The sequence below is a fragment of the Zootermopsis nevadensis genome, unplaced genomic scaffold (assembly GCF_977971745.1).
Source record: "Zootermopsis nevadensis isolate Lab colony 2312 unplaced genomic scaffold, Znev_1.0 Znev_ptg000030l, whole genome shotgun sequence".
Taxonomy (NCBI): domain Eukaryota; kingdom Metazoa; phylum Arthropoda; class Insecta; order Blattodea; family Termopsidae; genus Zootermopsis; species Zootermopsis nevadensis.
The window spans coordinates 10,503,759-10,524,896 of record NW_028259162.1 but is presented as its reverse complement, the minus strand read 5'-3'; the positions used below and the strand labels follow the sequence as shown (position 1 = coordinate 10,524,896).

General features: G+C 36.0%; 1 protein-coding gene across 5 annotated transcripts in view; it reads right to left on the bottom strand.

Annotated features, from left to right (window-relative positions):
- The window catches only part of LOC110827189 (transmembrane protein 181), a 119,971-nt gene that overhangs the window by 81,621 nt on the left and 17,212 nt on the right, over positions 1–21,138 (bottom strand). Inside the window, exon 1 of one of the 5 annotated variants that reach the window (XM_022058610.2) lies at positions 13,708–13,724. The exons of the other annotated variants lie outside the window; for them this stretch is intronic. The gene's annotated coding sequence lies outside the window, so the exon portion shown is untranslated. Of the gene's footprint in view, positions 1–13,707; positions 13,725–21,138 lie in introns of those variants that run through there. 5 annotated transcript variants of the gene reach the window in all.

Sequence of the window (21,138 nt, the reverse complement as noted above, 5' to 3'; positions counted from 1 at the left end):
TTCTTAAAAAGTTGAATTCTGTGGTTTTGTGTTTGTAAATATTAACTTCAATTTATATGCTTATATGAATGACTAGTATTTATGTTGTTATTTTACTATATTGTGTGACTAGCGAGGTTATGTACAGTCTTTTGAGACAATTTCATGATTTGTTTAAAGAAGCATTATCGTCCATTCGTTATGTGACGTACAATGTAAGGTTAGGTACGAATGATGAACCGAGAGGAAGAGGAATCAGTACTGACCTATTTTGAAATACTTACTTACATTTTTTAATGACGCTGTCAGTAGATCAGACTATGTAGCGTCAATTGACAAGTCCTTTAAAAAACCGAAACTCGTACTGCAAAGAAAACAACTCTTCACCATTGCAAAGATCAGCTACTTAACGATGTTTATTCTGAGAATTATACGAAACACTTAAAACAAACGCAGGGTTACTAACTGTCGAAGAAGATGGTACATGTAATTACCGTACGGTTTTTAAAGAATAATAATATTAATATTAATTTGTATTTATTGACGAATACTTCCTTTGAAAATTTTGTTAATATTTTATGCTGACAAGGACTTAAATAGTGTATTTTTTTAAAAAAAAATGATTACAATTTTTAACGGTGTTGGAGAAATGATGTGGCGAGCTGTACTCCGAAAAACCTTATGGCACAGCGGTATACCCTCACAGTAAGGTGATAAAATTCAGTACTTAATATAAACCATACTGGTTTATAACCTTCCCAGCTGATTCTCACTGAGAATCAGATAAGATATAAAATACACACAGACAGACAAAACAGTGAGATTGATGCCTTTCCTTAACATCTGAGGTGATGAGTTTGTTAATCGATATTTTAATGGCCAAAAGTTCTGCATCAGCTATCCTTTAAATTACAGAAAGGTTTTCCAAGCGAGTTTACATGTTGAAAAATATTATTATTTGGCCTTTGTACGTCGGTTGTAGGTACTTTAAATCTGGTTTATACAAAATTAAATGTCAACAAATTAAACTTGAGAAATAAAGAAAAAAATAGAATTCTCGGGATATTGTATGAACTAGAAATAAAAACGATTTTGCGCTATAATTTAAAGCAGTCGGAGAAGGTACGGACGAGAAACATAACACTAAACCCTAGAAAACACGTATCAACTCGATTCTACCACGAGACTGTTATTTTCTTTATATTTTTTTAGTTAAAATCAGTTTATTTCACCCAGCTGCAAAGAAAACGAAGTAACTCAAATTCAACTCATTATAAAGCGTCTTTGTAATTGACTCATTAAAAGTACAAAACATCTGGTATGCGCATAAATTGCTCTAATGGAAATATTACGTGTAAACAAAATAAACTCCTGTAGATCAGCTATATCGAGATTTGATCCAAGAATTTCAAATTCCTAAATTTTCTCCAGTGAGGGTAATGTATATTTGAGTTCATCATTGTTATTATTACTAGCGTAGTATGTTCGTCAAAGTTGACGGGAGTAGGTCTTCTTTTGATGATTAATGTATTACAGATTTAGCTTTGCAAATCGCTTTGAAAGTACAACATTTATAAAATGTCTTCACAAGAGGAATATGTGGGAACATTTTCACGACGACTACCACCAGATATTTGTCATGTGCAGACTCCGTCAAACCCACCGTTTCTTGCTACCAGAGTCTCCACAATCAGAGCACACGTGGAGTTGGAAGAATACTTTTCAGAGTTAGATCAAAAACATCTAAGCGTGCGTCATTTATGTCGCTGTGACCATGCTCATGGCTGGATCACGAGGGCTGTAAAAGTTTGCATTTATTGTTGACAAATCTGTACCATATCGGACGATATATCAAGCAGGTTGGAGTGTTTGCTTTCAAAATTATTAAATTGGCGGTCCCTCTCTAGAAAAATAAACTAATTTACTCGAAAATATAGGGAGTGCGTTATGATTCTAAAGGGGAGAGGGGTATTTTTTATTTTTTGTCTACATGCTTCTTGATGTAATAAAGTTATTATCGGCGATCGGAAAACATTCATTGAGGCGCCTCTGTGGTGCTGATTCCACCACTTTTAGTTGTTTACCTGTCCTAATTTATGACGTACACTCATGTTAAAATGTTGAGGTCGCGACTGAAAAGGAAGAGTTGAATCTGGCATGACTGAGCCAGGAATGGAAGAAGGGTACAGCGCGAGGTCTTAAGGCGACAGAAGTGCAGACTGTGATTTCTTGCAACAAAAGAAGGCCTTATATACTCTATTCTTTTTTCACTGTAGCATGTGATAATTAAAAATTAATTTTAAAATAATTCTTTTAGAGTCTAAAATTTTAGACAGAAATAATGAGCAGGAATATCATTCGGTGTTTTCAACTGTTCTGGTGGATGAGCTATGAGAAAAATCACGATGGAATACGATGTTTGACAAGACATAAATTCTAGAAGGAAATTACCAATTACATTCTGTCGTAGATGGTGTCCTGTTTGATATTTAGCTGTACAGCTAACTGACGCAGTGTAGCTACAGGGATAATTGACGAATGCCATTTATGAAACGGCTTCAGCTTTTGGCTGGAAGAAAGAAATCGCTTCGGAACTTGTTTCTAGATTCGATCCTAGTACCTCAAAATGCCACATAAGGAATACACGTCTTATTAACTCTTTAAGATAACAAAGAACTGTGACATTATCATTCATGGATTTCTATATGTTACACTCTTATTCAATTCAATTCAATTAATTTATTTAAGTGTTTGCCAACAGCAAGAAGCCAATAACAGGCAAACACTGATAATACATACAATAATAGTGAAATAATAATGGATAATAGTAAACAAACGGATTAACTAAACTTATACATGTACAGTATTAAATGTAACTGCCAAGTACAGACAAACCCAAAATAGAAACAATATTAACACAGAGAAAAATTGAAGAAATATAAATAAAAACAAATAATCCACCTAGGGAACACTAATATAATTATAAAACTTCAAAGAATATAAAAAAACAGGTAACGAAGCTAGATCATCTACAAGACAATCTATCTAGATCATTTCCCTTGTTGAGAACGTTCGCTCAAGGGAGACAATGTTTATGCGAAATACGTCCAAAAATTTACATACGTCATTTGCAGCGATGACGCACCTGGCTGAAGGACTATGTCCTTTGTTTATGAAAATAACTTTAACTCAGCAATTCTTTACCATAAACTCTCAAACTTTGATCCGTTAAGACATAAAACTTTAACACATTTTATATTTTTCTTAACATCAGTTATTTAGTAATGTTAATAATACAGATATGAATATACGGTTTAAAAAATGTTTCGGTCTTTAGCGGCTAACATCACGTAACTCTGAACTCAGTCTAGACGTACTGAAAGTACATTTATCATAAGATAAAATTAATGTTAAAGTAAAGCCAATTGTATGGATATCGTACAAAAACTAAGTAGTGTAGTTACAAGATTTACGCATAACTAATATATTTTTAATCGCATTACGTTGTTTTAATACGCTAACCATAAGTGGAGTTATTTTAATACTTGTGGTACCTTACGATTAATGTATATGATGTTACTTTCAGTACTTCTACATTTTTGTCAAAGTTGATGTATAATGGGCGATAATGGCCGAAACATGTAAACCGTACATTTATATTTGTATTATTAACATTAGTAAATAATTTATGTTAAGAGGAGTATGAAATATGTTACGGTTTTCGTGTTGTCAGATCAAAGCGAGTTTATAAGTAACAAGAATAGGACAGTTGCCTACAAGTTACATTCCTTATCATGCCTATATAAGAAGTACATTTTTACATTCGATTGATGGTTTTGTATTGGAAGTTACTGTACTCTGTGATGAATGCACTACTCCCTATGAGAGATCAAGGCTTCCATATGATACGTGTGTGTGTGTGTGTGATAAAACAAGTTGTTTGCACTAACGATTATAATCCAAGTGCGGAACTTTTTAACAATAACCCCCCCGTCTCTATTATGCATAATAGTAAACATACCCCCGTCATCACTCAGAACACCCGTAGCTCTTACGCTCTCTGGAGAGTTGCCATTGATACCCCGGACTGGACCATTGTGTTCCATTGAATTGGATCCAATTAGTCCATTGTCTGTCACGCGATCCCAACTAGTTTTCAATTATTCTGCAAACGATCATCCGTACACGGCTTTCTAAATAATTCAATGAATGATCAAGTATAAACAATCCTCCTCTCAAACATGCATTCGGCATCTCGTACCATACATCAATTCATTACAAGGATAAAGGCTGTGTGAGAGAATTATTGATATGTTCAACTACATATTTTTATTTTCGTTTTATTAGAAATATGCTTCCAATTTCTGATAGGTGACATCTTGGAAGAGTGGAACGAAACATTAGTCTTTAACAGAACCTGGAGGTTTCTGTCTTCTGGGTTGTTGCGCTGTGTAGTCTGGTCGATGTTTACCAACGTTTCATCGCCCTGATGACGGAGGCAGTATGACCTCAGAAACGTTGGTTAACATCTACCAGACTACACAGCGCAACAACCCAGAAAACAGAAATCTTCATATTCACCGCTGTGAAAACCTCAAATCATACAGAACCTTTAGGCTTTTGGAATGTGTGGATTTTAAAAACAAAATGTTTGTTATTTTTAGTAGTTCCACGCATTGCTTCCGACACTATGGTGGCATTTTAGTGTTACTTATTATTATATAAGAAATTACAAATTCATGCCTTTATAGAAATAGAACATACCGCATCACAAATTAAATCAGTTAACAACAAAAATATTTCTCTCTTAGTAAACTGAAGAATATGTGACAGGTAAATATTCTAGCGGTTTGAATATGATAATGTTTAGTAAACGAAACACTGTTGCAATATGAGTTATTCATTCTGAGAGTATATTTCCGAAAAATTATTGACATTAACTATTTCTAAACTCCATTGTAGGTGTTTACAACAAAATTTTAGAAACTTCGTGTAATTTTATTGGCTTTATTTATTTATTGTTAATTTAACAATGCTGTCAGTAGGTCGGACTACACAGCGCCAAATAATATGATTACCGAATAATGACTCGGAAAGGATATGAAAGGAAACGTTCATGGTCTATTATAATGTACTGTCCCGGCATGTGATTTGAGGGGCTGATAAAACTATAATCATACTAGCCAGGTTAGCCAGTCTAAAACTCTTCAGTCGTCCACGTGAACAATTTTCAAGGCATTTCAGCACAAAAAATTATGGTATCCAATCCACATTTCACATCACTCGTATCTCAACGTAACCTAGATTTCGTTACCCTAGCAATACTTTGTGACTTATAATTTCCTCCATCTTACATAACCTCAACAATTGATTTAACTTATAAGTATATTTCTTTATATCTTTTCGATGAACAGAATCCTCGTAGATATGCTAATTATCGCTCAGATAATCATTATATTCCCGGAATTTTATAAAACGCAAAGGTTATTACGATGTTCCTAACGGTCTGCCACTGGTCAACCAGATTAATCCAATCCACACACTCCATCACACATTTATTATTTCAGTATGATCCATTTGAATTGATATTATTTGAACATATTATTTTTTGACTTGAATTCTGCTAAAATGCTAATTTCCTCTGCTTCAGTTTTGTTAACATATTTATTTCTCAACCCACATTTGGATTCTATAAAAAATAGGGCATCTACAGTCACTTTGTAAGATTTCAACATTGTTACCTTTCTTGACACAGTGCAGATCATCGGGTCAAGGCTCGAGGTCTCCTATCCATTTCAGCTCTATTGTATACCTTACCGACATGTAACTTACTGTTTATATGTAATAAAATTATACCACTTAAATATTCCGTTAAGAGTTGACCTATATACAGACGCAATGACAAGATCAAGAATGACGAGTTAGCGGCATTGTGTTCCCCCGCTGATCACAATAGCCGTCTGAGTCAGCGAGACGTCCTCCAGGGATGGATGTTTGTTCTGTCTGGTATTACAGGGAGGAAACAAAGGTGCCCTGCTACAACTGAAGGCTGGTTCACACCGCCCCACAGCATCTGTCCGTATTAGTATCGGGATTCCCAGCGGCGAAGCGTCCTTGTTAACCGTGTTAGCGCGGCTAACACTATGAAAACGACAACCTGATTGGTGTTTTTAACATCATTTATACCAAAGATCTCCACTGGAGATGATCCTGAATTGGTCACATCCTTTTACCATCCTCACAATTATCTTAATCTTTTTGTCACTTCACACAGCTTAATCGGACAACCCTAGTGTACATCTATCAAGATTTTTTCCAACAAAATTCTGCACGCTTTCCTTGTATCTCACAATTTTACCACATGACCGGCCCATAATTGCCTCCATGATTTTACTAACTTGCCTAGTAGTAGGTGACCTATGTATTTTAAACACAATATATTCGTGACTGTGGATTGGTATTAAATATTTCTGAAGTAAACGTTTATAAACTACCAAAAATCAATAAAAACAGGCTTGTATGTTTCCAATAATAATTCGTCTTCATGTTTCTGTATTCATTAAACAAAGGACGCATATTGTATTACATTAAAAGTTAAAACAACTTATAAACATAATAGCTCCTTTCATAACATTCATAAGTTATTCTTACCACCTCCATAGTGGCTATAATTTGCAAGCAGAAAGTTTAATCTCTCAAGCAATTTTATCGACTTCAGTGTTTCTACTTCTAATGATTTAATTACAGGCGTTAATACGTAACACAGACGTTAACCGGCTACTGAAAATTACGATGAAATACACTCTGACTTTATATTCTTCAACTCCTAGAATGCAACAATTCCAACACAGACACCGTAACTATTATTGAGTGCAATATGCGTTTAAAAATTATAATAATTATTATACAAGATTTAATTACAAAATACATTTTGCTGTAATTTGCATTTACGTACGCATACATGAGTGGTCAGAAGCCGCAGCTGCAGAGCTGTGAACCAGCCTCTGTCGTCAGAGCAGCAAGACAGTTGTACCAAGAGCGCAAGGTGCTGAGGGTAAGGTGGATGCGATCTGTCTGGGCCCCATATGTCGCCCGATCTGACGCCGTCCCAAACCAACCTGCACTCGATTCACCTGATGAATGACGACTTTCCCTTATTATTCTCCTTTTTTATTTATTTATTAATATACTCCTCCTTCATTACTGCTGTCTTCATTTATTTTTATTATAGCATATGTAAGGGTTCTTGGTTTGAAAGACGTCCTGTGTGTTGTCTAAGAATTTGGAAGAAGAAGATGAAGAAGAGAATGAAATGCGACCCTACAGCTCTGACGTCACGAATGATCTGGATATTCGGTATTTACGTAATGGAAAGAATAAGATAAGTCGTCAAATGTAAAGTCGACATGAAAATACAAGTTAACTATTAAGGTGGTTGTCTTCTGGGCTGTTGGGCCGTGTAGACTGGTAGAAGTATACTGACATTTCACAAGGATTTCAAGCCTTCATCATCAGGATGATGTTTTATAATCATAAATATTATCAGAACACGATAGCTGAAAGGATGACTTGTAGTTTTCGATTTATTATGCTGAATTATACTGTATTATTAGAAGCAAATAATTGTCGGTCTTAATTTCTGAAAATGACAAATAAAAATTGATACTTGTTTTATTAACGGAAGGTGATTAATGGTGCAGATCTGTTGTGTTTATTTGGCTACATTACGAGCTGCGGAGATTAGGTGGTATAAGAATTAGAATAATGGAGGCGAATTATGTTTGTCGGGTCGAAAGGTGTACATAAAATCTGTTGCAACGTATTTTAAGAAACAAACTTGTAAGACAAATAATTTGATGCTATTGAAAGGAATTTGGTGTTAAGATCCTCTATATTTTTAGTACTCAGGTATTTTTATACCGGATTGCTCCCACTCATTTAAATATGATTTTTTTTTCAAAATGTCTGAAAATATTACAATTTTCAGAATATCATATTTTACAAACCTTTTCAGTTACACGGGAATATATTTTATTAACACAGCATCACAGGACTTCAGGACAGACCGTATTCAGACCGGGACGAGTTCAGTATGAAGCCAGAATTGTAAGCCCTTAACTGCAGCATTCGCCCCGACTAATAGTCTTACACCATTAATCACTAATACGTTTCTTCCTGCAAGCAATTCTGATTGGTTTACACTCCAACAAGGCTAACTCTGAAATCAAATTGGCTGCCAGTGCTTGTGGCTTTGTAGTTTACTGACAAGCTGACAACATAACAAAGCAAAGTTATAATAATTTGTCAATAGTGATTGTACGCTGAAGTACCAGGTACGTGCCATTGTTATTAAAGTAGTTAGGTGCGCGCCACCATTTTAAATTACTCGGTAAATTTGGAGAATAATCATTGTTGATCGTGTAAAGACTTACTAGGAACAACGATTTAAAACTGTTGACAGGAAAATCTCTCTGAAAGTACTTTTAGGACTATCAGTAAGAAAGAAACGATAGGAGACCGGGGATTAGCCCAGAGTCAAGGGCATTTCATGTGAATCCGGTTCGATTCTCGAACAAATCATCAACTTTTCTAACAGGGGTCCCTTCTCAAATTTTCTGTAAGCAAATAACAGGTACCATATTTACTTAAGGTCTCTATTTAACGATGTTGTTAGTACCGTCTTCTATGTAGCGTCAGACAACAGATTAATATTAAAAACGAATTGGTAAAGATATTGAAGAAAGCAGTCCTGACCCAATATAGGTTACTGTACTGGCATTTGTCTGGAGAGAATATAAGAAACCACACAAAGTCTTAAACAGAATAGCTCTAAGTGTGGAGCTTCAGTTTTTATTCTACTCGATATGAATACATTTGGAATTAAATCTTCTACATATTTAATTCTGCATTCAGAATCACCTGTTCGAAGTTAGAATTGATTCTAAAACAACTATCTTTTAAACTTGCTGTAGGATTCCCTGTGTGGGGAATCAGTCCTTTCCCAATGGTTCTATCAGACTACAGAAACGTGAATCCGCGATTCCAGTACCCCAACCACCACGACAGTTTTAGCTTTAAACCACCACATTACCAAGATGGACAATAATTTTAAGATTTTGCGTCTTAACGAATAAAATAAAAGTTTGAAACTCGACAGTAGGTAGGTCTTTTAAAAGAAATTCTTTGGTGTTAATAAATAACCTCAAATGCGATTCCGAAGCGCTAGTAACTTAGTTTTTACCACCCAGCACGGCGGAATGCAAAGTGTGCGCTAAACACGTCACTCCACTAATTGTTAAGCATGCATAATGAAATTCTGCCCCGAAGGTTACAAAGTGTGGTCAAAGTATATTTATTACAGAGGTCAGATGTTAAACTTTTATGTTCACTAATATGTATATACAGCTAAGGTTTTAGCAAGTGGAAAGAGAATACATACTGCATATGCATTTCCCGTCTGGAACGACTTAATTATTTTCTCTTAGTTGACAAGGCATAATTACTTATGGTAAGGAACAATCCACTATGACAGTGGAATTATTTTTAATATCCCTAGAGGCACTAAGAAGTATTTTCCATCGGCAACTTACAGAAATAGGCTTATGTGACTTTCTTTCTTTCTTTCTTTCCTTCTTTCTTTCTTTCTTTCTTTCTTTTTGACTTATCCATCGCAAAACCTAACTACGTCTTGAACGTTTTATCTTCCTACCTCTACAGGTACGAAGAGGCGGGGCGTACACCTATTCTGTTGGATCCGGTAGACCCAACTTTTCCTAGATAACATAACCTATCCTAAACTATCCTAACCTAACGTGAGAACAGCTCGTTCCAAAATAGGGATCTAACCGGGTTCCCTTATACCTGAAAATGAAGGAAAGTTCAGCCTTCCAAACGCAGTGATTTCTGAAGATTTATACATTTTTAAGACTTTTAAACAGACCATGGATAAGGTCTAAAAGAAAGATAGTAATAATACAAAATATCATCGCCAAAATCATTCTACCAATTCTCTTGCCCCATAAGTTTAATTAAAACGCGTTTTAAATAATTTATTCTATTTAGACTTACGTCTATTTTAATCTACAAGCCATTAGTTTGCTCGAAATCTTTTAATCATATCGATCATAGTGGCCGTCACCAAACTTCATGCTTCAAGACCGCGGAAGGATATCATATCCCTTACCGTGCAGCTCTAAGTTTCAATAAGAGCGTTGCTAGCTCTGTTACGCTGCGAGTTCCGAGCTCTCTTCACTCGGCCGATATCCCACTGTTTGTGTTATACCATTGTACGATTTGGATGTGACCTTGAAACATTTTGGTGCAGGGTGTTATAGTTCCTATAACGCTGAATATCGGGATATAACACAAAACAACAAATTTATTACTTATTCTTATGGATGTGAAACGTGGTTTCCTTCCTTCAGAAAAACCTTAATTACAGGTGTTTGTAAACAAGGTACCCAGGAAAACTAAAATTCCAGTTTATAAACGAAAGTTGTTAACACTGTAACCTGGTTATTTCTTGCGTTTATTATTCCATAAAGTAGCTGCTGGTTCTTGAGACTGGCTGATACATATTCAGACGTACACTGTTGTCAACAAGAACTGTGTTCGATTTTACTCAGTTATAAAACCGGTGTAGTTAACCTGCTTTTGGCATCATTCACGGGAGATTTAAAAGCACATCTCACGTTAAGTTACATAAGTTCGTTCGTGTTTTTAAAACAGTGCAGACTATCATTACGCGTAACAAAACATCACAAGTTGGACATGCTTGGTACGAAGCTAGCCTCATGTTTTACAGAATGTAGACAGACATATAAAACACTGCGTTTAAATAACAGTGCGTGTTCTGTAATACTGTTCTTGAAGTCTGGTCCCTTTCCTTATAAGCAGCCGTTACTTAATTACAGGCTACACTAAATTAAATCAAAGTCTTACACACATACACTTTTTCCATATATGATGCCGTATTCCGAGTGTGCAAATACAAGAAAGTCTAGCCTTCATTGTACCAAAAATGAGTGAGGTGAGGGTCTGTTTTGGGTCCGCACGTGCTCCCCCCCCCCCGGCCCCTCCTGTAGTAATGTGCCCCAAACTGCCTGCATATGGCCGTAGTTCTGGTAGCCATCTGGTGTGACCCTTGAGCACTATTGTATGATACTCGGGCCTTGCTTGATTGCTGTAAGAAATAACTCCTTAGGGTAAATTGGATGCCCTTCGGCAGCTTTCTGTGTAATATTTTTTAACCTTGTTGGAGTTAATCGTTGCATATGCGTAGCTTTTGTTCCTATACGAATAGGCGGTTCACGTTAGACTGAATTATGATGTTTATGTTTAATGTCACTTCAGTTTCTTCCTAGCGGAGCTAGCGCGGAAAATATTTGGAAATCTTCGGCGCATCCTAAAACATGTAGACTAAGCCGTATAACATATATTTAACTTCACTGTACACATCAAGTCACGTTATGTTTCAACATATTAGTAAAGTGATAAATCTGTTACCGTGAAGAATACATAAATTATAACTTCCTCATTACATAATTTTATTCATCCTCCTGTTAAGGTCAATGTTCAAATATTCGTCTCAGTAACCTGTTATCAAGTCATTAAAATAAAAGAGCAACGTATTAAAAGAACAGTAAACAAGTCAGAATAATGTAATCTTTTCGTTCTAACATAGAACGTAGAATATTGACTGAATATTAAAGTAGATTTCCTGAATTTGAATAGTTCTAACCCTACCGTGAATAAAATTCTATTTTCTTACTGCCATTGAACTGTCCTTGACACACTTATTTCGTCCTACGTTATTGTGGTAAGACGTTAATACGTCTATATGGATATATGGTAATTACTGATTTTGTGGATTTCAAAAATATTAAATTAATTATTCGGTTTTGTCCGTCTAATCACAATTATATTTAAAATTTACAAATAAGATAATTAAATTATCATTTTAATTATCATTTCAAAAATATTATTATCAGATACGTTTATAACATATCATATAGACTTCGTATTTTTCAAAAACTTTCAAAACCTTATATTGAATTGTGTAATGTCGTTCCCAGCTCATAAGTTCACGACTATGGACAAGGGACAAGGGACTTCAATCTGCCAAATGCATACTACAGCCGACTTCCCTAACACATCGGCAATCCAAATTGTATCCACTGGGGAGGAACTCTTAGAACAAGCATTTCGATTTGACGTACATAAACATAACTGCTGCCCTGCTATATAGGACCGAGTGACGGTCTACTGCAGAGGAAATGGGAACAATGGATATAAAACAATCACATTAAACGTGAAGTGTAAAGGTATTATTACGACAGGTCGTAACAGGCATTCTTTCGTGTGGTCCAATTCGATATATTAGAAATAGAATGTAAAAGGTAATTTCTTCATCTCAGTCCCATCGACCTCAGTAAAGTGTGATTTTTTTGTGGCCAAGCAATGTAAGGCTTTCATGTGCCTTAAAAAGGGTTCACAGTATCACTTAACGTACCGGTAATAAATTTCTTTGCGCTGAACCAAAAGCATCCTTACTAGCAAGACAATTCTATCTGTCGTAGATACCATTCGAAATAAACTGAACCGTCTAACAGTTTCAAAATATTAATCAGATATCTCTGAACGAAAACATATCCTCTTAAATTGAATTTTGTTCTTTTTCAGCCACTAAACGTTTCTCGTCATACATACTTTGTAGCACAAACAACAATAATTAAATTCAATTCAGTTAAATTTCTTTATTAAAGAGTTTGCCAACAGTAAAGAGTCTACGACAGGCAAACACCATACATATTTTATTTATTTATTTATTTATTTAGTGTTCTGTCTGACGACAGGTTCATATGAACAGGATCCTTCCATCCTTTTCTCGGACTGGGACCTGTTCATATACGTTCTTGGCAGATGATCCAGAAGTGGTTTGCCATTGCCTTCTTCTGTGTGTGAATGGAGTAATTGTTGGGATGCCACGGAGAAACCGGGGAATCCCCCTGAGGAAAACTCCGTGTTGCCTATACCACGGCCTTGCCCAACACAAGTTATAAATTCGGGCACCGCCGGGAATCGAACCCGAGACCCCAGGATCACAAGGCCAGCGTTCTAACCGCTAGACCACCTTGGCTTTTTACCATACATATATAGTGAAAAAATAAATAAAACCTAACTAAGTACAAATAATCAATCTAAACACTTTCCCGTATAATGATGATACCAGTTAGTAGTTCAGCAACTTCTATATATGTTGAGGAATGAGGCGACAGTGCCATAATTAAACCGGAATTTGTCTGAAGGAACTAAGTAGAACCAAGACAGTCAGTCGCCAGGTCGAGATTTGAAACCGGAATCTACCGAATAAAGAGCAAGAATGTTAAACATTTGGCTGCTACGTTCGGTTGAATTAAATCTATTTATGCCAATTTACGTTGAGTATAAAGTGAACCGCTGATATTTTGTGAACACAGTTAAGATACATAGTTTTTATGGGACAAATATCAGTAGTTTACGCTAATTATACAACGCTAGTAATTGCTGGCTCTGTCCAAGCCAGGCAGTTAGTGTAAATGACATGTGGCGTCTACCGCAACCCTTAAGCTACGCAATATAGCACAGGGGCTATAATACAGCAGGGTAGTTCCTGGGACCTGCACACACAAACTTGTATAGTTTTCCCCTATTTGGGGGAAGAGTTATGAATGGTAAGGTGTACATTACCTTAATTCAGCGACTTGGTAGGTCTGCATTAAACGTTACCTTGAAGCGAATTATTGAACTGCTGTCTTGAAGAAATAGGACTACATTAGTAGCAATAAAAGTGAAAGTACACGCGCTCTGCGATTTACGTGTTAGTTGCTTTCCTTTAAAAGGCGGTGTGACGCTAAAACGAATAAATAATTGGTTTATTCGGCTTTTCCCTTAAACTCAGCCGAAGATATGTTTCTGAGTGGACATATAATAGGTTATTTAAAATTAAAATTACACTTCATTTACACAGGCATGTTATTAATTAATGATTTTGTATGTCATTAAAAGGAGTTTGCATTTAAAAAACTCTATTTCTATCATAATATATTGTAATACTCTAGTGTTGATATAAACACGAAATAAAATACCACCTATTCTTCCACATAATTTTCAAATTCAACATAACTTACAAAATTATATTCTGCGGTATATGACTTTGCAATTGATGTAGTAAAGCAGTTCCGCTACACTCCACGTAGGTCGCTTGGAAGGAGAGCACATAGAGCTCCTACTCGTTCTTAACCGCGGCACCAGATGGGGTGAGTGGTCAGCATCACGCCCCGGCCGCGCTTTACCCCCGGAAAGGACCCCGGTACCCATTGGATAGGAGGCTGGGTGAGCCCCAGAGCGGTCTGGACGCACAAGCTAGAGGAAAAATCCTCTGCCCTGGTCGGGGATCGAACCCCAGTCATCCAGCCAGTAGCTAGTCATTATATAGTTGATATAGCATCGTTAATTATTTTACGGACTAAAATTTAGTTTAGAAATATAATTTTGTTTCGTTAATGCATAAGAGGCTGAGGGCTTGTCAGACATAAGAATTTCCCAGCAAGCGATGTTTAAATGTTACATTTTGAGAATTTTAAGTTGCGTTGTGATGAGGACAAAGAAGGTTACGTTAGCTCAACTGGACGCTGAACCAGGTGTGAGAGCTTCCATCAGAGGCGATTAAATTTACTGGAACCTGGCCGCTAGCTAGACACTACCCGATACCATTGTGCATAATAAATGTTAGAAACAGCAAAAAATATCATGTAAAAGAGGCATTATGGCATCATAACTCGCTAAAATAGCTGTAATTTATTGTCAGTTCTTCTCATAAACGTACATCCACTTGTTCAAATAAATGGACCTACATCAGAGCCATCTGGGGGCAAATGCTTTAAGTATACAGTTCAGACAAAATTGAAGGTATGTGGTGCAAAAAGGGCGTAGCTTCAAAAATGAAAAATATAATCCTCCTTTCTCATTTAACGAACCTCATGGGATAATTTTGTAGAAAAATAACTTAAGCAACCATTTGTAGCATCTAAGATGATATGAATGTTTTCAAATAAATGTGATTAAATACCTTAGTTTCTACTATTTACCCACAGGTTTACACGTTGTATAAGTGTGCTATTTGCACAAAATCCTTTAACTGCTTCACATGCCCCATTAGACAAAAAATCAAGCCAATTGTTTTGTGTGAGACTGTTGCATATCATTAAAATCATGTTACCTTATAAATTAATCACCAAGATATATTCTAAACGAATATGTCATTTAAGTCTTAGACCGGATTATAATGGCTTATTGTACAATTTTGTCCTATTTTCAAGTCTTCGCACCCCAAGGCTAAACTATTTCCATGAATTAAATAAATATCGTCTTCATAAATTTACTCGCCATCCAGCAGAAATTAGATCTAACATAATCAAATTAAATATATTATCCCTTTGGCTATTTTATACCAGAAACAATATTACGTACAATAGAATCAATCATATTCAGAGATATTTGAGAAAGCATTTATCCAGATCGACAATTTTCTGGGTAAAATATGCATTGATGCATCGTAGTTAGTGGAAGAGGAATATTTTAATAGAATTAGGCCTGCCTGTTCAGTTGTCTTAACTAAGTTGATAACATAGAAATTAAGCAGCATCTTTAATTTATGATTCAGTAAATGCATGGTTATTTTTGTGGCTATGCTTAAGTAGACAGCAGCTAGACGAATAGTAGACAGCTCCTTGAATATCACAAACCGGGTATTTTTTAACTCTAAAATTCTAGTTCTTTTTGAAAAGGCTAAGATAAAAATTCACGAGCGTATAACAAACACAATTGTCAAGACAAATCTAACTGGCTTTAACATTCAACAAAAATATCAAATAACTGTTAAGTTAAGTCATAGTGAAAATAAAAAATATTACTGTATAAATGTATGTATTTAATGACGTTGTTTTAAAAACATAGGTCTATAAGTTCAGAAACATGTAGCCACATATGTGGTTATAATAACAAAATGGCTGTGAGATATCAGGAAGTAGTGTACCATCAATTGTGATACGTATTGTAAATACTTCATTAATAAGAGAAGTGCTCAAAAATTACAGCTCTAATTCTTTACTTGGTTAGTACTGTCGATACCTAAATGAGTATTGTGTGTTACATATTTGAAACTTAAGGTCCTTGCTGTAATTTTTCCCCTTTCTATGCCATTTTCTTCACAACTGTACCAGAACCTGCGTCCCCTATCGTTAAACGTCTGCCTCACTGAGCAACTTCTTCACAGCCTTAATAACAGAAACCTTTTCCTGTCCGATAAGACAATGGTGCCACAAGGATCCACCACGAAAGAAGAAATTTCATGTTAAGCCATCGGCCAGAGAAGAAAGGAATTGAATGTGGCTATCTTGTGGGATGTAGCGCTGTGTAGTTTGGTAGACTACTGACGTTTCAGAGGTACCTGCTGCCCCCATCACCAGGGCGATAAGTGCTCACACATTAGTTTTTTTCATTACATATTCCACTGTATTTACTCCGATTGTAATCGGAAACATTTATCGAAGTGACAGTAGATATCAGCTTAAAATTTAGGAATTTTGATATTGTAATGTTCTAAAATTTCGATTATACATGTTCATATGGATGTCTACAAATCGTTTTCAGTCCTGAGAAGGATACAAGAAAAATTTCATAAATCTTTTTTCCATCTTATAATTCATAATTTAACAAGATTCGTATCACAGTTAACGAATGTTGTTATACCAAACACATTTTGCAGGAAAATAAATGCATTTCTATGGCGATAGTCCCCTATACACGTAAACAAGTACATTCATTTCATTCGCATCCTTATGTACTCTTTGGATATAAAGTATGTTAAGTTAAATACAAGATACACGTAATAAAAAACGTGTTTATATAGAATCGTCACCAGATGTAGCTGTATGGGGTTTAGTCACCCAAAAGTTGCGCAGACAGCCATGCTTGTTTAAACCACATCGAAGTAATCCTCAACCAAGTAATCAAGCTGAAAGAAGAGTTGAAGACCATGAAATCACATGTCCTGATGTTGAATGCCGTTACTCCTTTTTATTAACTATCAGGACTGTCTCATGGCCCATTATTAACAAGTAGTTGCTATTATTATACAACGAATATAGTTTTGTGTTATTGAAAACACAATGGGTGGGCCAAAGCGAACAGGTCCTCTACTCAAAGTGAATTAAAGTCGCATTAGTTTGTAGAATGGTTAGACGCGATGAGCTGAGATTAGGCCTAAGCATGTCGAAGAGGACTGTCGTCATTTTGTCACAAAAACAAGCCAGAGTTCGGAGAAATGCGTCTTGGAACCCAGAATGAAGGGCACAAGAAACACTCGAAGTGACGTCCCTAGGGGAACAAATGCACGTACGGAATATGCGGTAGCTGCAGGCAGATTGAGATTGTTGCTACGTCTTATACCACCGAGATGAAGGTTTAAGGGATAATAAGATCTGAGTAATTACTTAAGAGTGGTGTTGTCAACTGAAACTCAGAGTTAGATGTCTAGATGTTTGTTACAATTCGTGTAAAACGCTGAGTTACTAACTTCAGCCGCCTTTATAAATCCATAGTATAGGAGCCTTCTTCATTTTATAGCATAAAATGCATGTAAATCAATCAGTTTACCTCACGTATATTTAAAATGGGACGAATCGCACCATTCTATAGGAATATATTATCTTCTCAACAGGAGCAAAATATTTTCTGTTCATTTGTTTCTGATTTTCTTTATTTAAACAAAGAAACAATTGAAAACTTGAACATGTTAACATTAATATTACTTCTCATTATTGCTTATGGGTTAACTAAAATATCCACGCGGTTGTAATGTTGGATGGCGCACGCTTAATTCAGTCTACTGTGCAAGTCCTTGAGAAGTTAATCTTCACTCAGTTAAGAATTACCCATTTTCATTACAGAGGTCGCATAATCCCGTCACCGGTCCTTTTCCCGATCCTAATTAATCCTGTTCGCTCCCTCCCATCTTATATTTACGATGTCTATTTTAATATTAATATCCTTCAGTCTACTCCTAGGTATTTATAGTTGTCTCTTCCGTTCACATTGCTCGTAATAAATTCACAAATACAGGAATAATTTTTAAGAGGATTGCAAATGTTCTGAGTATTTTTAAAAATGCAGAAATTTTCTGAATAATTTTGTGTTCTTAATCCACTTTTATTCTCAGAGTATCAGGCCAAAAATTGCCGGAGAGGCAGGACAAGGATTTCACTACAGTACCCATTACAGATCTTATGTATATGCGTTTTGAGATTCGGATACAGAGAGAAAATATTCGTAATATTTTTTGTACGTGTTTAAATTGTACCTGTTTTTACATTCTAAATTTCAGCACTCAACATTCGTAATTTCTATGATGAACATTGTATTGTCTGCGGACTATTCTGACAGGGCTTTCAACTTACATTAGTAACAACTTAAGAGGACCTATTCATATTGCCCTAATTCTGTGCTTTCTCCGCGGTGCAAAGGTAAGACGAAACGCAGAGAAACGAGTAAACTAGCTGGAAACAACCGAGTTTGATACATGTACGTTAGACACATCACATTTAATTATATTCATTACCTTTCCTTGTTTGTAGAGTTGTCTACGTAATTAAACAATTTAAAGGAAACAAACGAAGCTCAAGGATCATGCAATAACGTATCGATATCTCGGAGAACGTGGTTCGAAACTTCACTTAATTTTAAGTTTCTCATATTGCAGATCGAGGTTATATATAAATAATTTACTACAGAAATTTAGAACACAAATTAATTATTATGCATTTTTAATAAAAGCAAAACAGATATAAGTACAAATCCAAGGGTGACGGTCTCTTATCTGTACCTGTCTTGGGGTACGGAAGTTACAGAGCTGAATGGTAACAAATGATGTGGAAATCCTGTTTTTGCTGTCATATTTTGTTGATCATCCATTGGCAGGAAACAGCCCTGCATGAAAACTATGCGAGGAGTGACGCCAAATGGTCTGATTTCAGGGCAGGAGCAGATTTCAAGAGCGTGTTTACATCCGGTTATTACCTTAGGGCCTATGAATACGATATCCTAAGGGTCCCTGTGACAACACGCGCATGTCTATGAGAGTAACTGTACAGAGACAGTGCGGTACATAGGTCGAGGAAGTTTAGAGGTAAATAGTTCCGGCCTCAAAACATCCTGAATTCGTTCCCCTCTTGAATAAATTCTGGTGGAATATGACTTATGTAAGTTACTGAACCATTGAATTGAAGGCTTTTTTTCTCTCGACATCGTAAAACACCGAGACCATTCTCTATCGATATCTCTCGTTTACTCCTTCACCGTTAATTTTAATTTGTCTGTCCTATCGTTCAATTGTCGATTTAAATATCTCCCATCTGAAACACATTTTGAACCAATGCAAACAAACATACAAAGAAACAAACAACTGACTTTTATACAATGCAGATTTTTAGCCATATCATAAAACCTAGGTTAATGAACCCCGTATGACACGAACACGACGTCCTAATTTCTACATAAACCATTTTTTATTTATGTAAAAAGAATGCACCGGAAAATTGATAAGGATGAAAATAACAAGATCAGTTAATTTTGTATGTAATCTTCAGACTTTTAAACCTAAAAACTAAAACGTTCTTCAGTGCGGTGAAGGCAAAATATCTCCGAGCTTGAACGACCGTTACAAATACACACGTGTGAAGGACAAAAAGCTAAGCGATGGCACAAAAGGAGAGTTGGTCCTTCCTTGAATACTACGGATGTGAAATTATTACGTTTAGGCTGTAGTAGTAGCACGTGCATGTTAGGGCGTGTGTCTACATTACCAGACTTTTACAGTTCCTTCAGTTTAAAAACTACAGTTTAGTGTAAACGTCAGTGTATCAAAATGCGACCGATTTTGTCGAAATTAAAATAGGGCAGAATTTTTCAGTAACACTACACATTCTCAGACAGGATTTTTGCCGTCTCGCCCTCCCCCTTTACTGTGACGTATGTCCAAGCTCGGAGCTATTTTGCGCCTATTGGTTAGCCATAGAGCAGCTACTTGGACCGTATCTTCCCTGCTTAATACACTAAGAACCTCTCCCTATGGTGGACCGTGGCACAGTTTAATGCTGGCTAGATGATTCAGTTTGGAAGTGATCATGTGTCAGTTGACTTTGGTTTCCAGCGGATATTAAGAAAGTGGAGACACTCAGCAGCTCCAAAGGCTTCTAAGGCACTTCCTGTGAAACACAAACTCTTAAAACCGAACAGTTTCAGTAATTACATTCACACGTGACCTCACGTTTAAAGACCAGGTCACTTGTAAGGTGACGGTATTATGATAGGAGGTCTGTCCCACCCACATTTAATACTAATCGGGTAGACGACTTTAACTCTATTCAAACGTCACTCTGCTTACGTTAATTCAGCAGTCTTATAATCGTTATTAAGGCAAAATTTAAGAGGTCCTTGCTGCCACACGGCGCTACAATCCAAAAGACCTTCGGAGTCACCGTCGTGTAAACCTCATATCGTACTATTTAGCAGATATTTCTAGGACCACAAACTTTGGGGGTTTTGCTGAGGACGTTAGTCTATTTCGGAGAAACAAGCAATGAAGAAAATAAGAAAAGCCCGGGCGAAGGAATATACAGAAGAAACTAAAAGGAAGAAATGAAGAAATTTATTGAAATTTATTCCAAGCATAATTTCGTATAAAAGGTAATGATAAAAATGTGTAACTTCTGTTAAATAAATAATCGCGTATAATATACGGTGAAATACTGACATGGAAACAGCACGGAATCTACATTTTATTTTCCGTATAATAGCGAAAAATTGAGAACTTCAGCTAGGAATTTGAAATTCCACGCGGTAATAGTTGTAAACGCATTAACATATTCTATGTAAGCTTTTATTATTTATGTGTTAAATGTTTTTCTATAATATAAAAGCAATTATACAATTATTTGTGTTAGATACGATAAAAGAATTTAAAAGTAACTAAGTATCGAAATGTCCAACACATTGCTGGCTGAGCCCAAAAACGTAGTAAAACGCCTACTTGTCACATGCGATGTCTCGATTCTGTAAACG